The following is a 27,013-nucleotide window of genomic DNA, read 5'->3' as shown; positions in this document are numbered from 1 at the left end:
AATACTGAATTCAGATTCTAACCCCAACTCGCCAAATGTGTGACATGGGGATGCCGTAACAGATACATAATAAAATAACACTGAGAGCAGACACCTACTTGGGCAGGAAAGGACAGCTTCAAATGAATTTTTAAAATGATAATAGGCTTAAACATTCAGAATTTGTACTTTATACATTACAATAATGTTAACATATTGAATACTTATTTACATGAAAATTTACTTTATACATTATAAATAACAATAACTAACATTTTTGAATATTTGTTTTATATTATATTCTTCCCATGATTTACTGATTTAATATCCAGGTCATCTGTTTGAGAAAAGTGTGATTATTATCTTTATTCTGTAGTTGAGAAAACAGATTTAAAGATGCTGTTTGCCTGCAGAAACAAGGCTAAGACAGTTGAAACTGGAATTTATGTCTGTTCAGTCTGAGTCTAAAACTGAATGCTTAACTACTGTAGTCAGTGCCATTGTGCAATGTGTTAGAACATTTTAAAACCCTTTTGTATTTGTGTTAACACAAGTAGCAGGTAAATTTAAAAAGAAAACCATACAGAATCATTGTTCTTAGTTTTGTTTCTCCACATTTAAAATATTCCCTTAGACACCCCCACTTCCATTTCCCTACTCAGAGGTAGCAACCCATAACAGCTCAGTGTATACCTTTAAAATTTTTTGTTTTAATTTTTAAGACTTTATTTTTAAAGCAGTTTTAGGTTTACTATAAAATTGAGAGTAAGGTACAGAGATTTACCATATACCTCCTTCCCCCACACATGCAAAGCTTCCTGTTACCAGCATCACTCACCAGAAAGGTACATTTTTTACCAAGGAATAATCCCATATTGGCACATCATAATCACCCAAAGTCCATATTTTCCCAAAGTCAGGGTTCACTCTTGGTGTTGTATAGTCTAAGGGTTTGGGTAAGTGTAAAATGACATATACTTTCCATTATAATATCATACAGGGTATTTTCACTGCCCTAAAGCACATCTGTGCTCTGCCTATTCATCCATCCCCCAACCGCTGGCAACCACTGATCTTTTTGTCTCCTCCATAGTTTTGCCTTTCCTAGATGATGATCTACAGTAACTTCAACAAGGCTAACAGAGTGGCAATCGCTTTTCCTGCTAAAAACTTCTTAATTCTCAATTTTCTATCCAGTTAAAAATATAAGTGCTGATCCTATTACCCAATTTTAGAGTTACCAACTCACAATTATTCTTTTCTATCTATAATGCCATTTTCTGCCTGACAATTTCCTACTGATAGCAATCTGCCATTTATTACTTTGAACACTTATTAGTATTGCCGTATTCGTAGGCCTTTCTTCCGTTTTTTTCTGACTCCTGTTTCTTCCGCAGATGGTACCCTTGCCACAGATGTGATCATTTTATTTCTACGATTAATGTTTTTTGATGATATCCACTTTTAAATGCTTACTGGTCAGCAAACAAATAAAACACCCTAATATATGATACATGACTCCCAAACTTTCTTTCCTGAAAATTCATACCGTGTATTTTCTAGTTTAACACTAAAATCAATTGCTGTTAATTGTCCTAGTGAATTATTACACACATCAAATTCTTTTATCCTTCCAACCATTTATACATCTTGTTAGAAATTAACCTTTTAAAAATGAGTGTATATTTGTGATTTTATTTACTAGATGTCAAGATTTTTCTATCAATAAAATATTTTTTGTAAAATTGAGCTTTTTCCTAATATTATTGAACATCTTCAACAGAGGCTTCAAATTACCTGGCTCACATTTCAAGTCAAGTTTTGTTTAGATATTTTCATTTGTATGAATATTATCACAATTTTGCTCTGCTTTGCAGTCTATTATTTCAATAAATAATGGAGCTATCTAAGGGGATGATTAACAACATTTATTTAAGAGTAAATGTCATGGCATTAACTAAACTATAGCTTCTCGAAACTCTTTGAATGGCTGCGTTAATATTTACACGTTTATATTCATACATTTTAGTTATTTCTGTACATAAAGTATGTGTGTGTATGTTTGTGAGATAATGGGTCGTTATATTTTATGTATGAGACATCAGTCTAATGGTAAATGTTCTGGTACAAGTCCTTTGCTGGCCAGTTTAACTTTCATATATTGGCATGAATATTCATAATATGTAGCAATTTTACAAATGTGCTTGAGTAGGCAGCAATAATTGCTTCAATATGTAGAGAGTTAAATTAACTGAAGAAAACAAAAGTGGCAGAACTAATTAAAAATCTGGAACAAGAATGAATGGGGATTTTTTTCCAGTGGCTTATAAAATGTTTTGTAGCCAATTCATTTGTGGAAAAAAAAAACATATTCTAATTAAGAGATTATTTTTGTTCAGGATGCATTGAATATTTGTTATATTTTTACTAATTATTTTGTCATTAACAAACATACAAAAATAATTAATTGAAACAAAGATCTCTCTGATATGCCTGGAAAAATTCTGCTTTTAGGGAAGAATAATTAATAAGCATTTTTATTGTATACCTACCATGCATAAATAAATATAGTAAATGATGTGTGGGATTAACAACTAGCTAAAATACAATACTTGACCTAAGGAATAATACAATTTATTAGGAAAGATCTGATGCATACAAAAATAAATTTCAATTAATCTGTTACAAGTATCAAGTTAGATTTATGAAAGTGATGAGGTTGGATAATATAAGGGGAAGATTTAGGAGGAAGCATATTTTATGGAGAGAACATATGAACATGGCATTGTGGTACAAATGCAGTGTGTTCACAGAAATCACATTCTTACTCTTCCTTGGTACCCAGCAAGAGTACAGCACACTTCAGCCTCCTTGGCAGTTGAGTGTATCCATATTACTGAGTTTTAGCCTGGGGAACATATCCAGGCCCTTGCATAAAACTGTCCTTCTACTTTCCTTCAAGTTCTTGCTGGAAGCGAAAGTTTCAAAGCTGTAGAGACTGTGGAACTGTGTAATGGAAAGACCCTGATTACATGATGCTTCTGCTTGGAAAACACCATTTAGTGAATATCCATGATGGACAGTTATATGAGTGAGACATAATCTGTGTGTGTGTTAAACCTTTGATATTTGAGATATAATCTGTTGTAGCATCAGATGTTGTTCAACTCTAGTAAAGGGAGCATATTCAATTTTACTCCAATTTTCACACATCATAGGTAAGATGGAGGAGTATAGGAAAAGTAAAAGTAGGAAAGTGGGAAAGCAGGATGAAAGCTGATTATGAAGAGAACCAAATTCAGGAAAAGATAATTTTTGTATTTATTTTGCAGAGGACAAGATAAGGTGAGATGAGGTAGGATAAGATGAGATAAACAGTACTGGTGTAAGCAAGATTACTCTGGCAACAAAATAAATGATAGAAGATGAAAGAAGAGGAGATCACCAAGCAGATCACTCTTAGAAGAACGAACCTAGTTTAATTCCACAAAATGGAAGGATAGGTATAACGTAATTTTAAGGGTAAAATTAACAGGCTTTTATAAAGGAACTTCATAAGTTAGACAAAAAGAAAATCAGTCTGGCAAAGACTCAAGGCAGAACTTGAGAAAAAGGTAGAGAAGCTTGATGTAATAAATCACATTCAAGGTTGAAATCTAGTTTTGCTAAGGAATGGCCTAATGAAGACATTGACCTTTGATTTTCCCAGGCTTATTGTAGACTCTCAGAAATATTTTCATCGTGACAAAATTATGTCCATTGAATAGTCCAATGTCAATCTTGCTTCAGTGTTTTGTATAAAATAACTACTGATAAATATTTGCCAATGAAAGCTATCTTGTTTGCCTTTAAAAAAAAAAAAAAGAGATGTGTTAGGGTCATTTGGGGCCAGTTACTTGTGTATGATGAATTGGTAACATGTGGCCAGAACCTCAAGTGTAGGGTGACTAAGAGAGTGACCCTGGCTAGAATACCATGCATGGGACATCTTTATTTTGAAAAATGGGCTTTTTCTGATGGGAACGATTGAATCTGGATAGCATGGAACGTTTGAATTCTGATTATCTAAAGTCTGGTTTGAGTCAAAATCTTTGAATATTCATATAACAGCATTAAAAATATATTGTGTCTTTTGACAGTTCCCTATCAATCTCATCATCATGCGGTAGGAAATCTGCATAGAGAAAAGAATAAACAGAAAATTAGGACAATGAAGATGTTCGTAAGAAACAATGGAAAATCTGTTATTCTGTTTTCTAGTTTAATTGAAGATACTAGGACAGACAAGTTTTGTCTTCTAATTGGAATATATAATTCATTGACATACATTGTTATCTTTCTTATATTTGGATTTATGTCTACTGTCTTACATTTTATTTTCCATTTGTCTTGACTTTTTGCCTTCTTTCTCCCCTATATTAACTTCTTTGGGATTAATCAAGATTTTTAAAACTCTATTTTCCCTTCTACTAGTACTAATGTACACTCTTTACTCTTTGAGTGTTACCCTAGCAATGTGAATTCTTGACATATTAGATCCTCATTTAAATGAGGAATTTTACCACTTTTCAGATAATATTATTACCTTAAAACATTTTACCCCCTCAACATTTATGTGATTGTTTTAATTAATTCTGTATCTATATATATTTAAACTGTATACAACATTAACTTGGTTTTAAGTGAATATTAACTTAATTGTGTAGTTACATTCCTGTTGCTCTTCATTTATTTCTACATTACTGTGTTTCCCTCTGGGACCATATTTCTTCTGCCTGAAGCACCACTTTATTATATTTTTAAAACAGGTCTGCTAGAGCATTGCTCAACATTGTACTCTTCTATACTACAAGATTTATGAAGGGGCAGGGTTCTTTCCTCTTTTGGGGAAAGACCAACATTTAACAGATTACAGGTGAATATTGAAAATTAAACAGGAAACATAATTGCTAGTACCTTACTTTTTTTTCTTCAATATTCTTTGTTCTCCTCAAACAACCAAGAGCTCCTCTTTTATACCACTCTTGGTTGATAAACTTGTTTTTAATTTACTGATGAAAAGTTAAGCAACAAGAGGAGAAATAGTAGAAATAATTTAATTGTAACTATGCATTTACTAGCATTTACCCATAAAGGTAAAAATTTAACATAAAGGTGTTACACTTTGACCTTGGTTGTTCTTAGAGAATTCTTTGGCCTTCTTTGGATTGCTGTCATATAGAGAGGTGACTAAGTTTTGACATAGTGTGGGTCTTGATTTTGGTCTGCTATAGAGAGGGACCTATTCCAAAGTCATGTAGGCCTTAGCAATGGCTTGAAGGCCAGATGAGTGACTGTAGTAGATGATGGCTGTGTAGAGTATATGAAGCTAACATTCTTGACATCGTTTTGTTCTTGGAAGCAAGCTATTTGCAGAGAAAATACATTCTGCTGATCTTTCAGGAAAATTCTTCCTCTGAAGGGTTGGAAATTGAAGAGTATAGAGAGGTTGAATTCCATCCAGGTCCAGTGTTGTATTTCCTGGGGAAAAAAGTCTTTCTTTTATAATAAACTACAAAGACAAATTAGATAATTATCAGTAATAAAGGTAATACCTTAGACTATTTTTGCAAGGCTGCAAAGGAATGGAGAGTCAGCCAATGTTTGCCTTATTTCCCAGTTAATTTAGAACCTGACCAGTTACAGTTACCAAAATATATGTTGTGTGTTGGTGGATACATAGAGTGAAAGGAGAATAAGGGATGAGATTCATTTTATTTGAAGTGTTAAGATAGGGGAAAAATATTCAGAGGAAATTATGTCTTATTGCTATTTTATAAAATAAATAGGAGTTTTTAAGGAGGAAAAGGATAAATGCAGAGGAATTATGGCCAAAGAAATAAAAATATGAAACAGACCTAGATGAAATTTGGTGTTATGTGTATCTCAAGGCAGCTATGCCTTCTCTCTGCAAGAAAGTCCATTTTCTACCCCCATTCTCAAATCAGAAAGTGTATACTTTTTCAAAAAAATATATTTAATGATTTTATTTCTGAAAGGTTTTTTATTTTTATTTTTTTTTAATGATAAGAAATCTCTTGTCCTCTTTTATATATACCTGAAGCACTTTCTTTTCTCATTTCTAACAGGACCTTTCTCCAAATGTCGGTTTACATTTGTCTTGTGTCTTGAACTTCATTCTCTGTATGGTCACTTTAGTCATTTAAATTATGCAGGAGTATCACTTTTCACAATACATGTGTACAAACAGATAAGCTACCCTCTCCTTAGTCTGGCAACTTGTCTATCTCCCTGCTTACCCTCACACTCACACTTCTAGAAAGACTACTTTATACTTGCCGCCTCTAATTCCTCAGATACAGAAACTGGTCAATGCATTGTTTTTTTTTATCTTTTTGTTCTATTAAGTTGCTCTGCAAATATATCCAATATCATACCAGTAGCAAAATAAAAATGGAGATTTTCCTGTCCTTATATAATTGTACTCTTCTAGAATTAAACACTATTAGCCATTTGTAGAACTTTATTTAACATGTCTATTTCCTTTCCAGGTATCCTGCCCTTCTCCCTTCACTTGCTATGTTTTATATATTTTTTAATAATAGTGTTCTCTTTTACAGTTTTTCAAATGCTGTAATTTTCAATATTCTATCATTAGTCAATTTATATCCCCAATACCCATTCTACTTCACTCTTATAATGGTAACTACAACATAAGCCTTGTGAATCAAAATCAATTTTAAGGGCTTTTATCTTTTGTGAATTTTGTGTCCATGAAATTAATTCAAATTCATATGGGTATTTATGCTTGGATTTGTTGTATACATACCCAAAATTAAACTTTTTGTCTACCTGGTTTGCCTTGCTTTTCCTACTTCTATATCTGTAAATGGCACAAATTTCTTACATGTTGTGACAACTTCATTCAAATAGTTTCTGTATGCAAGAGGGAAGAGATATGGGGACATATGTATATGTATAACTGATTCACTTTGTTATAAAGCAGAAACTAACACACCATTGTAAAGCAATTATACTCCAATAAAGATGTTAAAAAAATAGTTTCTATATATAAAATATATAGACATATATAGTATTATAATGTGTATATATATATAATGTGTATATATTATATAACATAATTTTATATATATGCATATATATGTAATATGTATATAACACACACACACATATATCAGTAACACTTTGGGTCCATTCCTATGTCTATATTTATTATGGAGAGATCAAGTACTATCAGAATGTACTGGTTCATTTTCACTCTATTCTCTCTTACCTTCCACAAACTCCATTCAGTACACACATGTTACTGTCAAATAGAAATTCTTGATATTGTTAGGGACAAGGAAATAGGAAAAGAATAATCACATTGCATTAAAATATTCCCTGGTAATAGTGTTGTAATAAAGTATATCTGTTGTTAGATATAGAAAGGTAATGCAGAATAAAAGCAAAATTCTTGTATTAACAGTCACATTGTCTTATATTGTGTAATAGTTTTAATTGATGCTCTTGAGACTGAAAAACAAATACTTCCTTTTAACTGTAACTAAAATAATTTAGTTGTGTTTGCAAATGAATTTTCCTTTTCTCTTATAATTTGAAATAGTCCATTAGAATAAGAACTTCCAATTGAGGAAAGGAATGTACACATTGTCCATTGAAATACAGTTGTACATTCAGCCATCTCTAGACATAAAATGCTGGGAAATGAAGATCTAAGAACCTCATAGACATAAGACCTATCACCTTCCAGAATGCTCTAAAATTTAGTCAATCATTATGTTTATTATTATTTTATGTTCTCTTACAGTAATGTAAGCTCTGTGACTTTGAGAATTTCTGTTTTGTTCTCTGATGTAAAACTACTGTTTTACAGAACAGTGGTGGATACGTAGTGTATGTGTAACTTTTTCGAAAATTATTCAGTTATTGCAAACTGTACTTTTTAAATAGTTTGTTGATAAAAAAGAGGATAATTTACAAAGTAGACATAAATTTTTCTTAAATATATCTCAGGATTTTTCATTTACAGTTATTTAATGTTAAGACTCATTCTGACTGTCTTATTTTAAATTTTCCATTTTATTATCTAAACAGAAATTTACAAATGTTAAATAAACCATTCGTGTATTGGTCCTCACTTCTTTTTTTTTTTTTTTTTTTGCGGTACTTGGGCCTCTCACTGTTGTGGCCTCTCCCGTTGCGGAGCACAGGCTCCAGACGTGCAGGCTCAGCGGCCATGGCTCACAGGCCTAGCTGCTCTGCGGCATGTGGGATCTTCCCTGACCGGGGCACGAACCCGTATCCCCTGTATCAGCAGGAGGACTCTCAACCAGTGCGCCACCAGGGAAACCCTACCACATGTCTTTTGAATGTATTTTCTTGTAGTATATGGTTTGTCTTCTCATTCTCTTTGTCTTTCACAGAGCAAAACACTTTCATTTTAACAAAGTCCAACCTATCAATTCTTTCATTCATGGATAATGCCTTTGAGGTTGTAACTAAAAAAGTTATCATCATGCTCAAGATTGTTTGTATTTTCTTCTGTGTGTTATTTTCTAAGAGTTGTATAGTTTTGTGTTATACAGTTATGTCTGTGATCCATTTTGAGTTAATTTTTGAGGAGAATGTAAAGTCTGTGTTTAGACTCTGTTTATATTGACCATTTCTTTATTGAGAAGAAATATATAAATTAATAGATTTTAAATAGACTTTAAGACAATAACTGCTTAATTTAGGGGGAACATTTTTAGTCAGATAAAGTCCTGGCATGTAGGGTGGCTGTACTAGAAAAATAAATAAAACTTCTTTGTTTAACTGTTTTGCTACATGTTATATTTATACAGAATGATCTACAATATTGAAAATGAGCATTTGGGACAGATGTTTAATAAACCAACACACTGTCAAAGTAAAAATTATAATGTTAGTTGATTAAATTCTAATCTTTTAAAGTGACATTTATATAAGTGACTAAATAAAAAGATAGTATTTTCATGTGATTTTAAGGCCTAGCAATTGTTTCACTTTGTTAGGGCTGCCATGACAAAGTAGCACACAATGGGTGACGTAGCCAAAATTTATGTTCTCACTATTTTGGAGGCTAGAAATCTCAGATTAAGGTGTTGGCAGGATTGTTTCCTTCTGAGGACTGTTTTAAAAATTTTGTTCCATGCCTCTCTCTTAGCTTCTGGTGGTTTTCTGACAGTCTTTGGTATTCCTTGGCTTCTGCTACATCAGACCAGTCTCTGCCTTCATCTCCACATGGCATTGTGTGAAGCCTAATGTCCCCTTTTTATAAACACACCATGTATACTGGATTAAAGTCCCATCCTAATCCTGTATGACCTCATCTTTGCTTAGCTAACCATATCTGCAGCAACCCAATTCCTAAATAAGTTCCCATCCTGGGGTATAGGACTTCAACATCTGAATTTTTGAAGGACATAATTCAACTCATTGTGACGATAAGGACAACTTTGCCCCAGATACTCTCCTTACAAATCCTTGTGTAAAGTTGTGGTTAGAATATGAAATGGGGCTAAAACATATCTTTTGAACATGATAAACTGAAAAGGTCTGCAGTTCATCACATTAATTCTTTAAGGAGAAAATAAAGATGTTAAGGCATTAAAGAGCAAAAAATACAATATACTTGGTTTCATTCAATTGAATATATTTCTTTTAAAATTAATAGTGTATTTAAAATATATTGTGTCAGTGTACCACCTGAAAACCGAACAGTGCTGAAGAGTTTGTATTTCTTGCTGATAGTAGCCAATGATAATAAGTATTAAAAAAGCAATATAGGGGAAATGGTGTTTTGTGCTAGAAGTGAAAAAGGAATAATGCAGAGGACTTCTGTAGACAGAGTTGAATTAAGAATGTCTCCCAGGAAAGTGGTTTCAACCTCAAAGTGAAGGAGGAAACTAGCAATTGAATGAAAATGACATTTTATCACAGATATCTACTGCTAAATGATGGCTCAGTTTTTATAGAGAAAGAGTACAAATCATCAAAACAGTTATCAAAAGTGGCTGCTGGAATAGAACTTAATAAAAGTAGAGTGAAAGAGGAATTTGGAAAGAGGAACTTAATGTCTTAAAATTCTACAAAGTTAATGTAATGACTATTAAGTAAGATATTATTATCACATTTAAATTCAACATTAAGAAATTTGATTTTCCAGTTAAATTTAGTAATCTGCAGTTACGTACCTTGTCTAAGTTTTCTTGAATTCACTACTTGCAAGTCTATCTAAAACCATTTCTGAAAACAGAGTTAAACTTTTCAAAAAGTTGTTTTTATTTTAGAGTAATATTTCAATATGTAAAAACATTTTATGTAAATGTTTTATTGTTTATTTTATTTTTATTTGCAATTTCTAGGTAAATTATTTGCTCTATATTCTCTCCATATCAAATATATTCAAACACAAGACAGTATTTCCATAAAAATGCTGGTGAAAAATGTGTCTATTTTTATAGTCTATTCATTCAGCATTGTTGCTTATTCATATTCATTTATATGTTACTTTCCTGCATTTTCTGTAGTGGTTATCATGTCTCAAACCAACAGCTTCCAAAATTAATATTGAGTCCAATTCTTTTTTGTGGACTTAGGTGGAATTGATTGTCATCCCCTTCAATGGTCAGGGTTTTTTTCCTGAATAAAATGCACATAAGCAAAATATCTAATACCTGTGCATATAGGGCTAAATAAAGAATAGACGCTTAAGAAGTTTATAAGATAACTGAGTGTGGCATGGAATGAGTTAAGAATTTTAAGAATTAAGAAATAAGAGAGCAAATAAAAGGATGAATGTAGGAATCAGTGAATAACGTATACAAGGCCACCTAACCACAAATTATGAATATTTTCATGTGGACTTACCAATTTTTATCGACTGGAATCATTACAGTGTATACTAATGAGGTGATTTTTAATGTGTGTATTGTTTAATTACTCAGACTATTACTCTTGAAGAAGTTAACATAAAGGATAATATCAGGAGAGCAAGACCATTTTCAAATATGAAAACTCAGAGATCATTGTGATCTATCCCTCAGTCAAAATATGAAAAAATTATACAGGAATGAGTTTATTTTATTTTAAAGATAAAAAAGATTTATATTTAATTAGCTTTTTGAATCACACCTAAGCAAATGTTTGATTCTTGCCTAAGATCAAGTCTCCAGTTTTTTAGAGTAAATTCTTCCTAATACTTTCCGTTTTGTAAACTTTTCAATGAGTAGACACACATTATAAAATGTGTTGTAATTCAAATTCTTTATAGCTTGATAGATCCATCCTTTCTAAACTACTTCAAAGGTGAATTATTAGAGATTTACATATTTCAATGGTATCTGATGCATATTTCAGTAAAAATTATATGGCCTTTTTATTTTGTCTGATATAACTGTTTGGGTTTTTTTTTGTATATTGTGATGACTTCTAGTTTAATTCTTGAGCAAATGCCTTTTATTTCCTGGTTGTTTTTATTTCTTATTTCTGCTTTACTTGTTTATTTTTCAAATTTTATCTTGATAATTTACCTGAAACAAATCACACTTGAATAACATATTATTTAATTGGTAAATGAAGTTTCCTAATTGCTTTATGCAAAAAAAAATTTTTACAAACAAACAAATTTCATAGTTTTCATTAAGAAATAGCCACTTTTCTTTTTTGGTTCATTTTTACAGTATTACTTATAGTTAATGGTTTTATGATGTGTGGATTACAGAACCTTCTTAATTCCTTAAATATTGCCCTTCGTAGTATTTATTTATTTATTTGTTTGTTTATTTATTTATTTCCCTGAAAAGAAATCAACCCAATGTTGGAGAGATAGCTCTATGGGGGAAAAAAAGGGAAACCCTAAGTTTTATCACGTGACAATTTTTAATGTTTTGTTTTTTTTTAATCTGGGAAATAACATTCATTTGGAAAACATTAGTGAGTAAAAGAAGAAATAGAAGCAGAAAAACACCAGAATGCAGAATTTTATTATCTAATGTTAGAATAATTAAGGACATGTGTAACGATGTTGTTAATGATATTGAAGATTTTTTAATATTTTGAATCCTACTGTAAAGACTTTTTCCATTATATACTATTTGTTTTATTAAATCATGATGACATTATTGATTTCATTTTAATTCTTCTTATTATTCACAATAGATAAATTATACCCTTGAGTGGTCAAAATGATGTTGTAATATTAAATCATTTAGAAATAATTTAAACTCACCAAATTTTATATATGTAACCAATATTAAGTATTAAGTTCCATAGGCAAAGTTAGATTTTTACTTGCACAAAATGTAGAATGTTAGTGAATTAGAAAATTATCTTATTATGAAAAATATAATGATGGTTTCAAGAAAAGAAGTATATTAATGGCAATTCAAGCATTTTATTTTTTACAATTTTTATAAGCAATGACTCTAAGGCTCTCTTTCAAGTATGAGTATATTTATAATAGACTATTTGTATGAAAATTATTTTCCCTATTCTGATATTTCCTGAATGATATTTCAATGGCTTGGCTGAGTCAAATATAAAACTCAAAAATATTTATCTAGATCTCTTCCTACTTATGTTTATGTTGCCTTAGGCTAGAATTTGTCAGTGTTGTTGTGAGTCAGAGACAACTAAGTGAACTCCAATAAAGGTGTTCCCCTTTATATGGTAAGAAAACTCTTTAGCTGTAAATATAACCACCAACGATTAGAAATACATAGTATTCAGTCTGTCTTCATGAGATCTCGCCTGTGAGTAAGTTCTAGCAAATTAGAAGTGATAGAAAGTGTCACAAGGAAATTTCTAAGAACACTCCATGAAAGACAGTTCAAATGAAGACTTTATTTTCTTTTCTTCCTATTGCCTGGAGCTGTGGACAGCATCTTTAATGAGGGATGAATTGTTGAGCACAAAGGAACCTCAGTCTCTAAAGGCTTCTGGACTTAGACATGTTATCACCACTAGGCTGTCTAGGTCTTGCCTATTATGAGGGAAAAATAACTCTGTCTTGTTGAAGTCACATATTTTAGATATATGCAACTGAGGAAAAAACCTAACTTTAGCTGCTACACACTTGGAGTACACAATCTTTGTTATAGTTTACTATAATATATCTAACAAATATAATAGTAATTTCTGTTTCTAATTTATAAAAAAATGTTAACAATTAGAATCTTAGATGAAACGATCATGGCAGATACTGGATAGTGGATACAGGGTATTTCTATTAATGGCGCTTCTCTGTAGATAGCCTCAGGGTACTTCACCATTCCTGCTTATACTTTTATAAACCATCTCTTCATTAAGGTATTTTAAATTACTCCTGAGTACACTGCCTGTTTCTTATCAGATACTTGTCTAGCGCACATGGATAACCTCTATGCCAGGAGTAAATGGAACACTGGTAGTGGCAGCATTGATACAAAAAACATCACTACTATCGGCATGGAATGGAGTGTAGGTGGAGGCAAGGAGTTAAAAGAAGCAGTAGTTGTGGCAGTTATAAACATTCTACATGGTCTAGCTTATTTTAACTTTCCTAAAGGGAGTGGAAGAGAATCAGTATAAAGGTCTTGAATACAAAATTTAAAACACATATGAAAAATCAGAAAACTTGTTAATTGCAGCTATGAACCAAACCAAGAGACTTATTTTCAGGGATGCAGAATTGATAGTCCATTAAACTCACATTTGAATATAAATAAATAGGAGAAAGAGTAGAATACTGAGATACTGGATAAAAACATTTGGGCAGACACAGATGAAGGTGATAATTTTGATCTCCAAAATAACTCAGTGTTTCTTGTCTTAGAAATAGTTTACCCTTCTCTGTCTGAGGAAATTGACTTTTTCTTCATAAAATCCTTCCAGTGACTTCACAAGAGAGAGTTTCTTCATGAGGAGTTGCTTAGTCTACTCAAAATTCACAACTATAACTATTCATTCTGCCGTCGGCCTTTAAGACCTTTAAGAATTGGAACCCCAGCATAGCCCAAATGGAAAAGTACAAGAAGTAGTCTGGGACAAAGTAGACTACACACTAAAAGAATAACATGGCCTTTCCAATTTGTACCAGCAGGAGTTACGGGAACATATATGGGGGTGGGCTAAGAGATGTTTGACCAAAGAGGACAAAATATGAGACTAGGCAGGCCAAATGTATTGATGTGGATACACCAAATCAGTATTAGGGATGGGTTTAAGCAGCAGGTAATTGTGTGAACTAAGTTGGTTAATTACATCCTGAACTCCAATATGACCTTTAGTCAATGAGAAAGATACTATAAAATATTTCTGGAGTATTGAAGAAGAAATCCAAAGACTCAGGGAGAATAGAAATTTTATAGTGGTTATTTATGAGTAATCTGTGGACATCTGTGTGCCCTTTTCCGTAGGTGCTCTAATTTTTACACTGTGGGTCCATGTACAAACTGACCATGGTGGTAAAGACAGAGGCAGTTCATTAGCACTAAAACATGGATTTCTCCTCGCCATAAATGATCTGTTTACCATCACTAATAAGTGCCTAAACTACTAACATGCAGCCACGATAGAGGATCTTTCCTCAGGGGTAATAGCCAGCCACCTGCAAGAAAGCTGAATATATTGGACTGTTTTATCATGAAGGGAGTACAGGTTTGTTCTCATGGGTTTAGATATATTCTGAATATTAAATCCCCTTCCTGTCTGCAGTGCTTCGGCCATCATCATCATTCATGATCTTACAAAGAGCTTTATCCATCAACATGTAATCCCATAGAATATCTCTGCTTAGTTATGGGAAAGTGAGTACAACAATGAGGTCAACATGTACCGGATTCATTAGTTTGAATACACAGTTAGAAGAAGCAGGTTTAATAGAATAATGGAATACACTAAAGACTTAGTAATAGGACCCATGCCTAATAGGTTAGATGTGATAACATCTACTCCTTAGCGAAACAACATGGGTCCAAGAACCAGGCAGAAGACAGAGATGTGGTCCCTTTCACTGTTACAACTAATTATCTACTTAAGATATTTTTCTTCCAAATCCTGAATCAAATTGATTGGAGTATTTGGATGTTTTTGTGCTCAATGAACAACTATTTCCCTTAGGAAAAGTTTCATATCTCCAGTGGTTTAGAAACTGATGCTGACTCCTCACTCACTCACTAACATTTTTGAAATCTCATACCACTGAACCAACAGGCAGAAAAAGGGGTCATTGTACTTACTAGCCAAGGTGAATAATTCTGATTACCAAGCATGAACTGGGATGCTGCTTGTTGAGAAAGGTCATCAAAAAGACACGACCTTCAGTTTGACCTGCAAGCTGGACCAGAGCATTTGGAGGCTGTTCATACCACCATCCCCATGCCCCACCTTTTAGTGTGTGCTCTGCTTGTCTTCCCCAAGCTGGAAGCTACCCAAGGACACAGCTTTGAAATAATGGTAATATGGTGTTGAGACCATCTGGACTGTGTACGTGATTGAACCCAATTAAAGCGTCTGTATAAACTTTTAAGATTTGGTAGGCAGGTGCAAAAGTTACTGGTCTTGCAGCTGCCCAAGACAAGCCTTGAAAGTTCCTTTGCTTCTTAAAGCTGCCACCTACCAATCTAGAGTGGGCTGCCTCTTTCTTAGGTCTCTCCCTGCCTTTCATGTACAGGGCAGGTTTCAGATTACACAAGGGAAGCTCCTGAGGAGGTTACAAAATGGGAGCAAAGAGGACAAGTAGAAATCCACTAGAATTCTTAATATTCCTTTGCTCAGTAGACTTGGCCAATGGAAAATTACTTCTATTAAGGCAGTAATGAATTAGACCTAGATAATTCAGAAAAACATGATTTTCGGTCACCCTTGCCGCAAGAAATAACCCATTTTATCAGGTTTCCAGCAAAGAATTAAAAAAATGGAATAGATGGTTAAAAAAAATAAAACTATAGTTATCAAATTAAGTCAGGTTAAGCTACAGATGTGTAGTTATGAGGAGTGGAAGAGTTAAAAATGCCAGCTATATTTTGAGTTAATTGTCTTTGTTCTTCCTTTTCCCAAAGATTTAGAAGTCTTTGGAAACATGACAAAATTGTGTCAGCTTCACAAGGATAAGTAAGCTATGGTGCTTTATGCATCCTATTTTGAATATAGACACATATACAATATATATAATATATATTTCTATATACAGATGATATATAGCACAAATGTATGTGTATATATATATATATTCCATATATATTTATATAATATTTTAGTTCAATGTTTAACCTAAACTCTAAAATACAACAATAAAATGAGGGCTCTGGCTACCTAATTTTCTTTCTTCACTAAAAAATGTTTTATATAACTCACTTTAGGAAAAAGTATAATACTAAGAGAGATTTTAACCACAAGAATAAAACAATATATATACACTATTATATTTTACTGAAATTAAAATAAAACTCTTAAGTTCAAATGAATAATGTTTTCATCTAAATGCCAACTCTGAATTTTTTATATTTATTTCTGTAGTATTATGTTAAGAAAACTTTTAAAATTACAACTAGGCTTATCATCAAAATATGAAAATTAGTATTAGTCATTGGTGATGGATAAAGCAAAGGCATTTACATTTTTACAGGTATTTTTGATTCCTGTCTTTAAGTTTATTTAAATATTCATAGTTATGTGATTTTTTTTACCCAAAACTGAATCTAAGTATAAATATCCTAATGTACAAACAGATCTGAGTATACTTTCTGTTGTCCCAAATAGTGGGAACAACAGAAATGGCTTAAACAACTTTCAAATAAAACATGTTAAAGATACAATAGGGGGTTGAAAGGTAAAAAAGTTTAAAAATTAAAAAAAATAGACAACAAAATCTCATCAATGAGTCCAGAAATTGTATTTGAAACCTAAGCATATTTCCCATAATCTAAGAACCACAGGGAAGTTTTCAGTGGATATATATAGAGAGTACATGCACTGAGATGAAAAACATACTTTAGTAAATGAATGTATGTTAGTTTCCCAATATTTAAAAGCATTGTTTCTTTGTAGCCAAAAAGTGAATTCATTAAAAAATGATACAAGATAAAGGAGTGAAAAAATTTGAAGAACTCATGTGTGAAATTGTATGTTTTTTATTCCATTGTTTCTTGCAACTAAAGCACAAAAATTATTTAAAAAGAAATGTCATATATTGTTTTACATGTTTGTTCATCTTTTTATTAAAAACAAATTCATTCATTTTAAACAGATTTATTCTTCAACCGAATATATAGAAATATGTCATTTATCCTGTGATTCTTTTGTAAGTGATTTTGGATATTACAGTAGATAGTAACTTTCCATTATTTTAAGTAATTCTTATTGAAATATAACATTAATACAGAAACTGAACAAAAATCATAAATATACAGGTGGATGGATTTTTATAAAATGAATTCTCTATATAACCAGCAGTTAGTTCATGAAATAACACATCATGAGCTCCCAGAAGCCACTCCCAGCCTCCCTCCCAATCACTAACAATTCTCCACCAAGATAATAATCTCTCTGATGTTTAACACCATAAATAGTTTGGTCTGTTTTTGTATGTTGTACAAATGGAATTTTACTATATATATTCTTTTGTGTCTGGCATCTTTTACTCAAACTTCTTTGTGAGATGCATCCAAACAATATTTATTTTATCTCCTTATTATGATATACTTTATATAAATCTACAAAAACATATATATACATATATAAATATGCAAATATGTATACATATATAAATACATACAATCACACTTAATGGGCTTTTTAAAGTTTTTATCTATTTCAAGCAGTGCTGCTACAGCACATGCTGGGGAATGGAATTGTCGAATAATTAGTTCTAGTAGAGGATGCCAAAGAGTTTTCCAAACCAGTTGGACTGACTTAAACTACCATTATCAGCATATAAGACTTCCAATCTGATGTCAATATTATCAGTCTTTTCCATTTCATCCATTTTAGTGGTGGTATACTGAAATTTAATTTTATTTTGCAGGTTTCTGCTGACTAAATAGTTGAGTACTTTTTCACATTTATTAGCTGACTCATAAGAATCTCTTCCAGTGTTTACATGTTTTACATGTTTTGATCTATTGGGTTGTCTGTTTTGCTTTGAATTGTGTCCTGCAGAAATTCATATGTTGAAGACCTAACTCCTAGTACCTCAGAATGTGTCCTTGTTTGGAAATACGATTCTTGCAGATGTAATTAGGTGAGATGAGGTCCTACTGGTTTAGGGTGGACCTTAATCTAATATGCCTGCTGTCCTTATAAAAAGGGGGAAATTTAGACATACATACAAGGGAAAATTTCCATGTGAAGATGAAGATTGACAGCAAAGCATTAGAAGCTAGGAGAATGATATGGAACAGAATTCTCCCTCACAGCCCTTAGGAAGATGCAGCCCTACTGACACCTAGATCTAGGATTTCTAGCCTCCAGAACTGAGGTGACATTTTTCTGTTATTTAGACCATCAGTTTATGGTACTTTGTTTCAGCAGCCCTAGCAAATTAATACACTGTCTCATTGATTTGAAAGAGTACAATATATACTCTGGGTTTTAGTTGTCAGTAATATGAACTGTAAGTTAGTCTATAACTTGCCTATTCATTCTCTTAATATCTTTTGATGAATAAAAGTTGGTTAGATTAATGTACATCAAATTATCTTTTTTAGTCCATATAATGCATATTTCCTTACCTCAATATCATGAAGATCTTAGATATCAAGATATATATTCTTCTAGATAATATGTTATATCTTTAAGCCTACAATGCACCTAGAATAGATTTTGTGAATGCAGTGAGTAATTAGGTATACATTATCCAGGTTATAAAAGTGATCTTATTTATTTTATATACTTCTCTAATTCAGAATACTTTTCATTACATTTTACTATATTGAAAATTTGGCATGTATGCATCTATTTCAGTGCCTTAAAATATTTTGAAAGCAATATTTTGCTAATGGTTAATGAACTTTTTTTTTTTGGCCACGCTGCAGGGCATGTGGGATTTTATTTCCCTGACCAGGGGTTGAACCCGTGCCCCCTGCATTGGAAGCACAGAGTCTTAACCACTGAACCACCAGGGAAGTCCCAAACTTTCTCTTAAGGATGAAGTATTTAAAAGGATCTGTGAAATAACTTACACTTGTTTGTTATAAAATAGTTACATACAGGTGCATTTGTTACTTTACTTTGGTAAAGTCATTCAGTTTGAGAAGCAACAAACACTATTAGGTGCCTTTAGTTTGCTAGGTACTTTAACCAATGTTTCTTTCATTTAATACTTAGAAATGTTTATATCTGATATTTTGATAGGTACCAAGTTTTATATTTTTTTAAAGATATTTTTGATGTGGACCATTGCACCCCCTGAATTGGAAGGTGAATTCCCAACCACTGGACCACCAGGGAAGCCCCAAGTTTTATATTTTTAAGTGACTAAATCTAATAAAATGAAACAGATTTACTAAAACAGGTCAAAAGATAAGACAGGAGATAAGGTATAAAACCAAAGCACGAGGACTGCTCATCATTTACACCTGATAATGTACACCCAAGGGCTGAGAATCTCACATCTCCTTCAAATTCAAACTTCACACTTTGTTTTTGTCGCTGTTGTTGCTTAAGGTTTTTAATAAGCTAACCCCAGGAGTGTGGTGGGTCTGCCTTGCACTGGATAGTGCGTGCCGCCAGCCTGTGTCAAGCTGGGACCCAGCATCGCCAACTACCTCTGCCACATCTGGGCTCCTCCTGCGCTGTCCCTTCTCAGCATGTAATTAACTTACTTGACAGCGTAGGCAAGGCTGCAAACTCAACAATAACAAACAAGGTCACCAGGGCGCCTTCCAGGACCTTGGTGCAGATTGGCCTGCTTTAGCCCAGCAAGGTTAGGCCCACCCAACCACATGGAAGAGCTGAAGCACCTTCTGGCCATGGTGTGTGTCCCTCTCTGGAACTGTGTCTTGGAAGGGGAAAGTCTGGGGTCTGCTGCTGAGTTCGTCTTGTGCTATATGTTTTTAATTTCCTATATGACTTCAGCAGTAATTCAAAAAAGACGTTGTCTTTTAGTTAAACATTAAACTTTGTGCTGCTGGTTGTCTTTTGCTGAAGTCCTATGTTTCTGTACTGCCCAGGCAGGATGGTGGAGATGGACTAGGCTAGGTTGTCTGTGGGGAAATCCATGATGAAAAGACTCAGCTTTGTATTGCACTTGAACTTTCCATTGGGAGTTGTATAAATACTAGGAGGTTTAGAAGAAAATTCTCTGGAAAAAAATTAGTTGTCCATGATAATAACTACTTTCACAAGGAGTCATCTCAGGACTTTGGCGCATATACAGTACTCCTTTGGTATCTGCCAAGGATTGGTTCCAAAACCCCACAGAATCAGAGGATGCTCAAGTTCCTTATTTAAAATGGGGTAATGTTTGCATATAACCTATCAACACCCTCCCCTATACTTCAAGTCATCCCTAGATTATTTATAATACCTAATAACGATATAAATACTTTGTAACTAGTTGTAAATACAATGTAAATACTATATAAATAGTTGCCCCCATGGTGACAAATTCAAGTTCTGCTTTTTGGAATTCTCTGGAATATTTTCCCCAGTATTTTTCATTTGTAGTTGTTTGAATCTGCCGTGCATAACCTTATGGATGCAGCTGAACTGTAGTGCCATTCAAGAATATTGGAAAGGAGGAGCTCAGCACACATGTAAGGTACCAGTCTTTCTAAATTGGAAGATAGTCCTGTTTCAGTCTCTGGGTTGCTGTTTTTGGAGCTCTCTTATTGCTGTATTGCTCTCTTTGCTCATCTCACTCCATTGCCACTGTGCTCAGGCTGTCAGTGGTAGGGCTTGGAACAGGGCCCCAGCTGGAGAGCCACACAGTGCTGGGACCAAGTCCAAAGCACCACTGCAGTGCTGCCACCTCCAGATTCATAGTTTTGCAAATGGGTATCCAATGGACCCACTACACTACCAAAGCCAAATTCTTCCCCATTTCACTGTATATCAAATTTTTAATGTCAGATTTCTGGGCACTTTATTGGATTCTTCTTGTCTGTTTCTGAGCTAATTGTGTTACAGAACAAAATTTGGTTCTCATGCCTGCACACAATAAAGCCAGTCTACTGACACTGGGTTGTGCTGAAGGAAAGTGCAGCATTTATTACAGGGTGCCAATCAAGGAGTGGAGGCAGCTAATGCTTAAAAGACCAGAACTCCCTGATGGCTTTCAGGGAAAGGTTTTTAACCAGGGTGAGGGAGGGGGTTGTGGGGCGCATGATCAACTTGTGGACATTTTTCTGATTGGTTGGTGGTGAGGTAGTCAGGAACCAACATCATCAACCTTCTGGTTCCAACCAGTCTGGGGTCTTTGTGCTTGTGGTCAGAATACAGTTAACTTCTTCCACCTGGTGGGGGTTTCAGTATCTGTAAAACAGCTCAAAGGCTATTGCTCAGAATATTATCTATAGCCCTTGAGAAGGAACTAAAGGCCCTTGACTTTGTATAGTGGCTAAACTATTATTATTTTGTCTTGCTTGACTGTTTTCCTTTGCTTCTGCATTTTCTCACTTCTCCAATTAAATTTATTCTTTGGAACTTGAGGAATGCCTGGGGGCTAAAGTTTTTCTACAAATAAGAGGCAGGTGGAGGACATGGGTTGGGGGGTGGGATCTGTCCTGGGAGGGCCCCATAGGGTCCTGCTTGTTTACAATTGTATTCTGTCATATTTGTTATATATTTATAATTCATCTGTATATCTGAGAACAAAAGTTCCTCAGATTGTTTTAATGTTTTAATACTTTTGCAAGATTGCCTAAGCTCTTCTTGACTTTTATTTTTCATGTAATTTTGGAAACAGCTAACCAAGTTTTGCTAAGACACCTGTGGGGATTTTTATTGGGGTTGCTTTGAGTCAGTATATTAATTGGGAGAGAATTTACATGTCCACAGTATTGTTTTTTCCAAACCTTGAACCTGGAATATCTCTATTTTTGTTGTTCTTAGGGGAGGGCTAATGTTCCTCTTCTGCTAGATTTATTGCTGTGCATCTTTCTTATGCTCTCAGAAATGTTATCTTTTATTTCCTGATTGCTTTTCCTCATATTTAGAACTTGGTTTTTATAAATTGCATTGCTAAATTCTGTTATTTTGATTTGTCTAATTGTAGTTCATATATATATTAGTTGTAAAAGAAATACACTTTTATTTGTTATTTGTAAAAGAAATACACTTTTATTTATTACCATCCAAGTCTCCAATTTTTATACCACATTTTTAAAAAATGTCTTTCCTTATTACACTGGTTGTGACCTCCAGTATGATAACGACAGATCACAATATCATTTGTTACATACCTGTAACATGTTCTCAGATGAAAAATCCATATAATTATTTTTAATAAGCATTCTCTCATTTTCTTTCTTTCATAGTGGAGTCACTCAAAATAGCACACTTATTATCCCTTGTTCCTCACTTCTCTGTCATTTTACAACTGAACGCATACTGATTTCCTCCATCCTCCTTCTATGACACTGTATATGCCATTGGTCACTCCCTCAAATTGTATAATTTTCACTTCACTCCTCTGTTGTATCTATAATTCTTTTGAGAGTCTTTCTTCATTGCCTTTTGTGAAGCCACACTTTTATAATGCTTGTCAAGTTTAGTTATTAGAGAGGAATTTTAAAATCAGGAAAGTCTTATTTGTGTCTATCAAGAGTAACTTATTTTACCATTTTAAATTCTCTAAGCTTAATTTCTTTATCTTGACATGAGATAATATCTATTTATAATAATTTTGTAGGAAAAAAATACGTGTGAAAGGCCTAGTACATGGCCAGGCACAGGATAAATTAGTGTGTACTTTTGTATTCTTTGAAGTGTCTGCTTCTGTTCTTGTACTCCTTAAAATTAGGTTTTCCTACAGGTGTCATTTAGAGCTTTGTTCTCATTCCAATCACTGGTCTTGAGTGATGTGATCTTATTATTGTCTTTTAAAATTCAGCTTGAGCTTTACCTCCTTTAGTCTTCCCGACCAAATCTAACATATTTTCTTTGTGTTCTGATGGTATTCTCACATATCAGTTGCTGTACTCTGATAGCAAACACTTCCTATTATCTCTAGCTTGAATGTTACTTTGTTTTTTGAAGGAAATTTGTGTTTCATTTCTTTATCTGAGAATCTGGGGACTTGAGGTTTCATGAAGCCATTCAGCTTTTCATTTGTAGATATATTTTTCAGATTATTACGTATGTATATGGCTTCTTAAATTCATTACAAGATGTTCACTATTATTATTTACTTTTAAGTATATTATGAAATACATAAATTATCCAGAAAAGTATAAAGGTAGAATAGTGTACACACAGATTATGGGATTATCATTTATGTATATTTCCTATCCATCCTTCTCCATTTCTAACAAGAATTCTTCCAAACTTGCCTTTTCAAGCAATGATACATGGGATCTTTGTTTCCTTATGACACTCTTGATGAGTGTAGAGAATGAACACTAAATCTTACCATATAGTAAAGAAATGGTCTCTTAAATAAATAGAAAATTTACAATCCCACCAGCAGTTTATTATTACTTCTTTTCTGTTTTCCCACATCCTGGCCAATGCATGGGATTTTGAGAGTATCTAATATTTACTAACTTAATAGAATAAAATATTTTCAGGGTTATAGATAAATTAGTATGTTCATTAGCCTTTGGTTTCCTCTTATGTTGATTATCGTTTTTGATATTGGCTTTTTGTTGTTTTTTGTCTTACTGGCATGTTTGTCTTTTGGGGGCAGGGGGTTACATAGTTATTGTTTTTTTAATTTTGTATTTAAATTAGCATTTTTTGTCCTATATGTGAATATCTTTCCCAGTTCTTTTTAACAGTTTTAGATTACTCATTATGCTTTTGACATCACAGAGACTTTAAAATTTTGAGTCAAAATTTTATATGCAATTAGATTTAGCAAATTTCTCCATTAACTTGTGAAAACTTTTTGTAGCTTCATATAATATATTGATTTGCTTGTCAGGTTCAATGATACTTTTTCTTGTTTTTTTGTATATATTAATTCTTTGTTATTGCTGATTTGTTTGAATGCTATTATTTTCATATTTTGATACAGTTACTCTGCTAAGTACATCTTAGCTATGGAGGAGTTAATATTTATTTTCTTAGATTTTTAGCATCATTATGTGATTTTTAAGAAAGTTATTTTTTTTTTCATTTTCCACTTTTTTCCCTCAACTTTTTGGTTATATTTCTTTGGCTAGGACTTCCAGTACCCTACTGATTATGAGCTATATAAGTGAGCAAGCTGGCATTTTGCTTACAGTAAAGAAAATGACTATGTTCTTCCCTCTCAAGTATGATATTGCTTTGATTCTTGGCAGAGCAGTTTATCAAGTTGCTAGGATTTATCATAATTGTTATTTTTATTAGATATATTTTTAGGATCTACTGAGAGTTTTTCTTTTTTTCTTTAATTGGTTAATGTGATTTACAGTGATAATTTTTTAAAAAATAGCAATCCATTCTTGCATTCCTAGGGCAAATTATACTAGGTAATGAGTTTAACAGCTTTTAATTTTTACTCTTTGTCCAAATTTGTATATGTGGGATTATCACTATTTCAGATATTTTTTCTAAAATTATACTTTAATAATACATGAAACACCTATGTTTTCAGAGGGAAAATTTTTCACTTTTTGATTTGGTTTGTAAAAGGCATTTATTTATTAGGGTTTTCTATTATTCTTAAAGCACTCCTGCACTCTTGGGTAATTGTATTAGTTTTCTATTGCTGCATAACAAATTACCAAAAATTTACTGGGTTAAAATGTCTCGTATTTTTATCTCACTTTCCATTGGTCAAGAATCTGGGTACAGCTCACCTGGGTCCTCTGCCATGGCATCCAAAGGCTGCAGTCAAGGTGTCTGCAGAGGTACATTCTCCTCAGAGGTTCTACTGGGTAAAGGTTAGCTTTCAAGCTTCCTTGGGTTGTTGGCCAAAGCCATTTCCTTGTCGATGAAGAACTTACAGCAGCTGTCTTCTTCAGTGTCAGTTGGAGAGTCTCCCACCTCAGTGAGGTTCCCAGTCCTTTCTTCAAGAATTTTAACCTGTTTTAAATCAGGCTTATCCACTATAATCTCCTTTTGATGAACTCAGAGTCAACAAATTTGGGACTTTAATGACATCTGCAAAATCCTTTTACTGTTTCCATTGTCAGGAACTGTGTCAAGGCAAGTTTTCCCTAAGTTTTTTTAGGAGCTTTACAGTTTTATGTCTTACCAGATCCATTTAAAATTAATATTTATACATGCTTATAATGTTAAAAAATGCCAATTCCTAAGGGAAATAAAAAGTACTGTACCCTATAAATTATATGTTTTCTCCTATACACACATTCCCATGAAAAAAATTAATTTATAAATTAGGCACAGTAAGAGATTAACAATGGTAACTAATATTAAAATAAAACAATTATAACAGTATACTGTAATGAAAGTTATGTGAATGTGATTGTGCTCTCTCTTTCCACTCTGTCTCTCTGCCTTTCTCAGAATATCTTATTGTACAAATTTAATTCCTTTTCCATCTTAACTACGTACTTATGCACTGTGGCCATACCTTTGCAGTTTGAGGTGTGACAGCAAAACTAGTACAGATTTACTTTTCTGTTTTTACAATTTCATGGATAGAAGATTCATTCTTACTGTAGGTCTTAGCAACCTCAGCACATGATTTTTTCTTTCCTTATTAAGTAAGAACTTTCACCTTTTCGCTTAACGGAAGCACTTTACAGCTTCTCTTTGGCATATCCGAATTGCCACCGTTACTACTTTAGCATGTGGGGGCTATTATTAAGTAAAATAAGGTTACTTGAATACAAGCATTGTGATACTGTGGCAGTCAACCTGATTGATAATCAAGACGGCTACTATGTAACTAAGGGGCATGATACACTGGACAAAGGGAAGATTCACATCCATGAAGGGACTGAGCAGGAGTCCTGGAGATTTCATCACACTACTCAGAACTGAATGTAATTTTAAACCTATGAATTTTTCTTTCTAGAATGTTCCATTTAATATTTTTGGACCACTGTTGACTGTGGGTAACTAAACCTCAGAAAGCAAAATCACAAATAAGCAGGGACTACTATACTTTCTGCTTCACTTTCTGAAGTCTATAAAATAGACTTTTTTTTTTACATAAAATAGCAGTTCTACTTACCTTGTACAACCTACCTCTATTTTCTTGCTTTATCTTTTCTTCATAGCAGTTATCTGTTACTGTTTCTTTGCTGTTGTTCTGTGGGTTAGCCTGGTTGCTCTGAGATACAGACATCAGGACAGAATTAGTCATTCAAGAACTCTGTAAGGGACAATGCCTGTGAGGAAAAATAGCAGGGATCTGGGGGAGTCTGAAAAGTTGTCAGATCTTAATGTTAGTTGGCTCTGGGTAAAGGAGAGAGAGAAGGAAAGAGAGAAGGAAGGAAGGAAGGAAAGGAAGGAAGGAAGGAAGGAAGGAAGGAAGGAAGAAAGGAAGGAAGGAAGGAAGGAAGGAAGGAGGAAGGAGGGAGGAAGGGAGGGAGGGAGGGAGGGAGGGGAGGGGAGGGGAGGGGAGGAGTGAAATACCTGAGATTTCTATACAGACCTAAGAGAATTTGGCAAGGCTACTATAGAGTCCTAGAGCCAAAGCATCCCATGAGAGCAGTACCAAATCTCCCAGCAATGGGCGAGCCTGAATATCCCAGCCACACTCAGTCATTGGCAGGGAAATGCACACAGAAAGCATGTCCTCATATATCACAAATCTAGTGATAGATTTTATAATGCAACAGCTGTACTGGTTGTCAATTACACTCTTGGCAAATAGAGTCCTGAGTGAGATCTGAGAAGCATATTTCAAGGATGCCACAGACTGTCTCTACCTATTCAAGCACAGGTTTTC

The 27,013-nt window shown here is 33.4% G+C and overlaps 1 pseudogene; it reads right to left on the bottom strand.

Moving 5' to 3' along the window:
* Window positions 1-26,407, bottom strand: part of LOC114890227 — an 80,981-nt pseudogene extending 54,574 nt beyond the window's left edge.
* Between the last annotated feature and the right edge of the window lie 606 nt (window positions 26,408-27,013).

This window comes from Monodon monoceros, unplaced genomic scaffold (genome assembly GCF_005190385.1).
Source record: "Monodon monoceros isolate NGI ecotype Baffin Bay Population unplaced genomic scaffold, NGI_Narwhal_1 Super_Scaffold_11, whole genome shotgun sequence".
Classification (NCBI taxonomy): domain Eukaryota; kingdom Metazoa; phylum Chordata; class Mammalia; order Artiodactyla; family Monodontidae; genus Monodon; species Monodon monoceros.
This window is presented reverse-complemented; position numbering and strand designations above follow the sequence as displayed.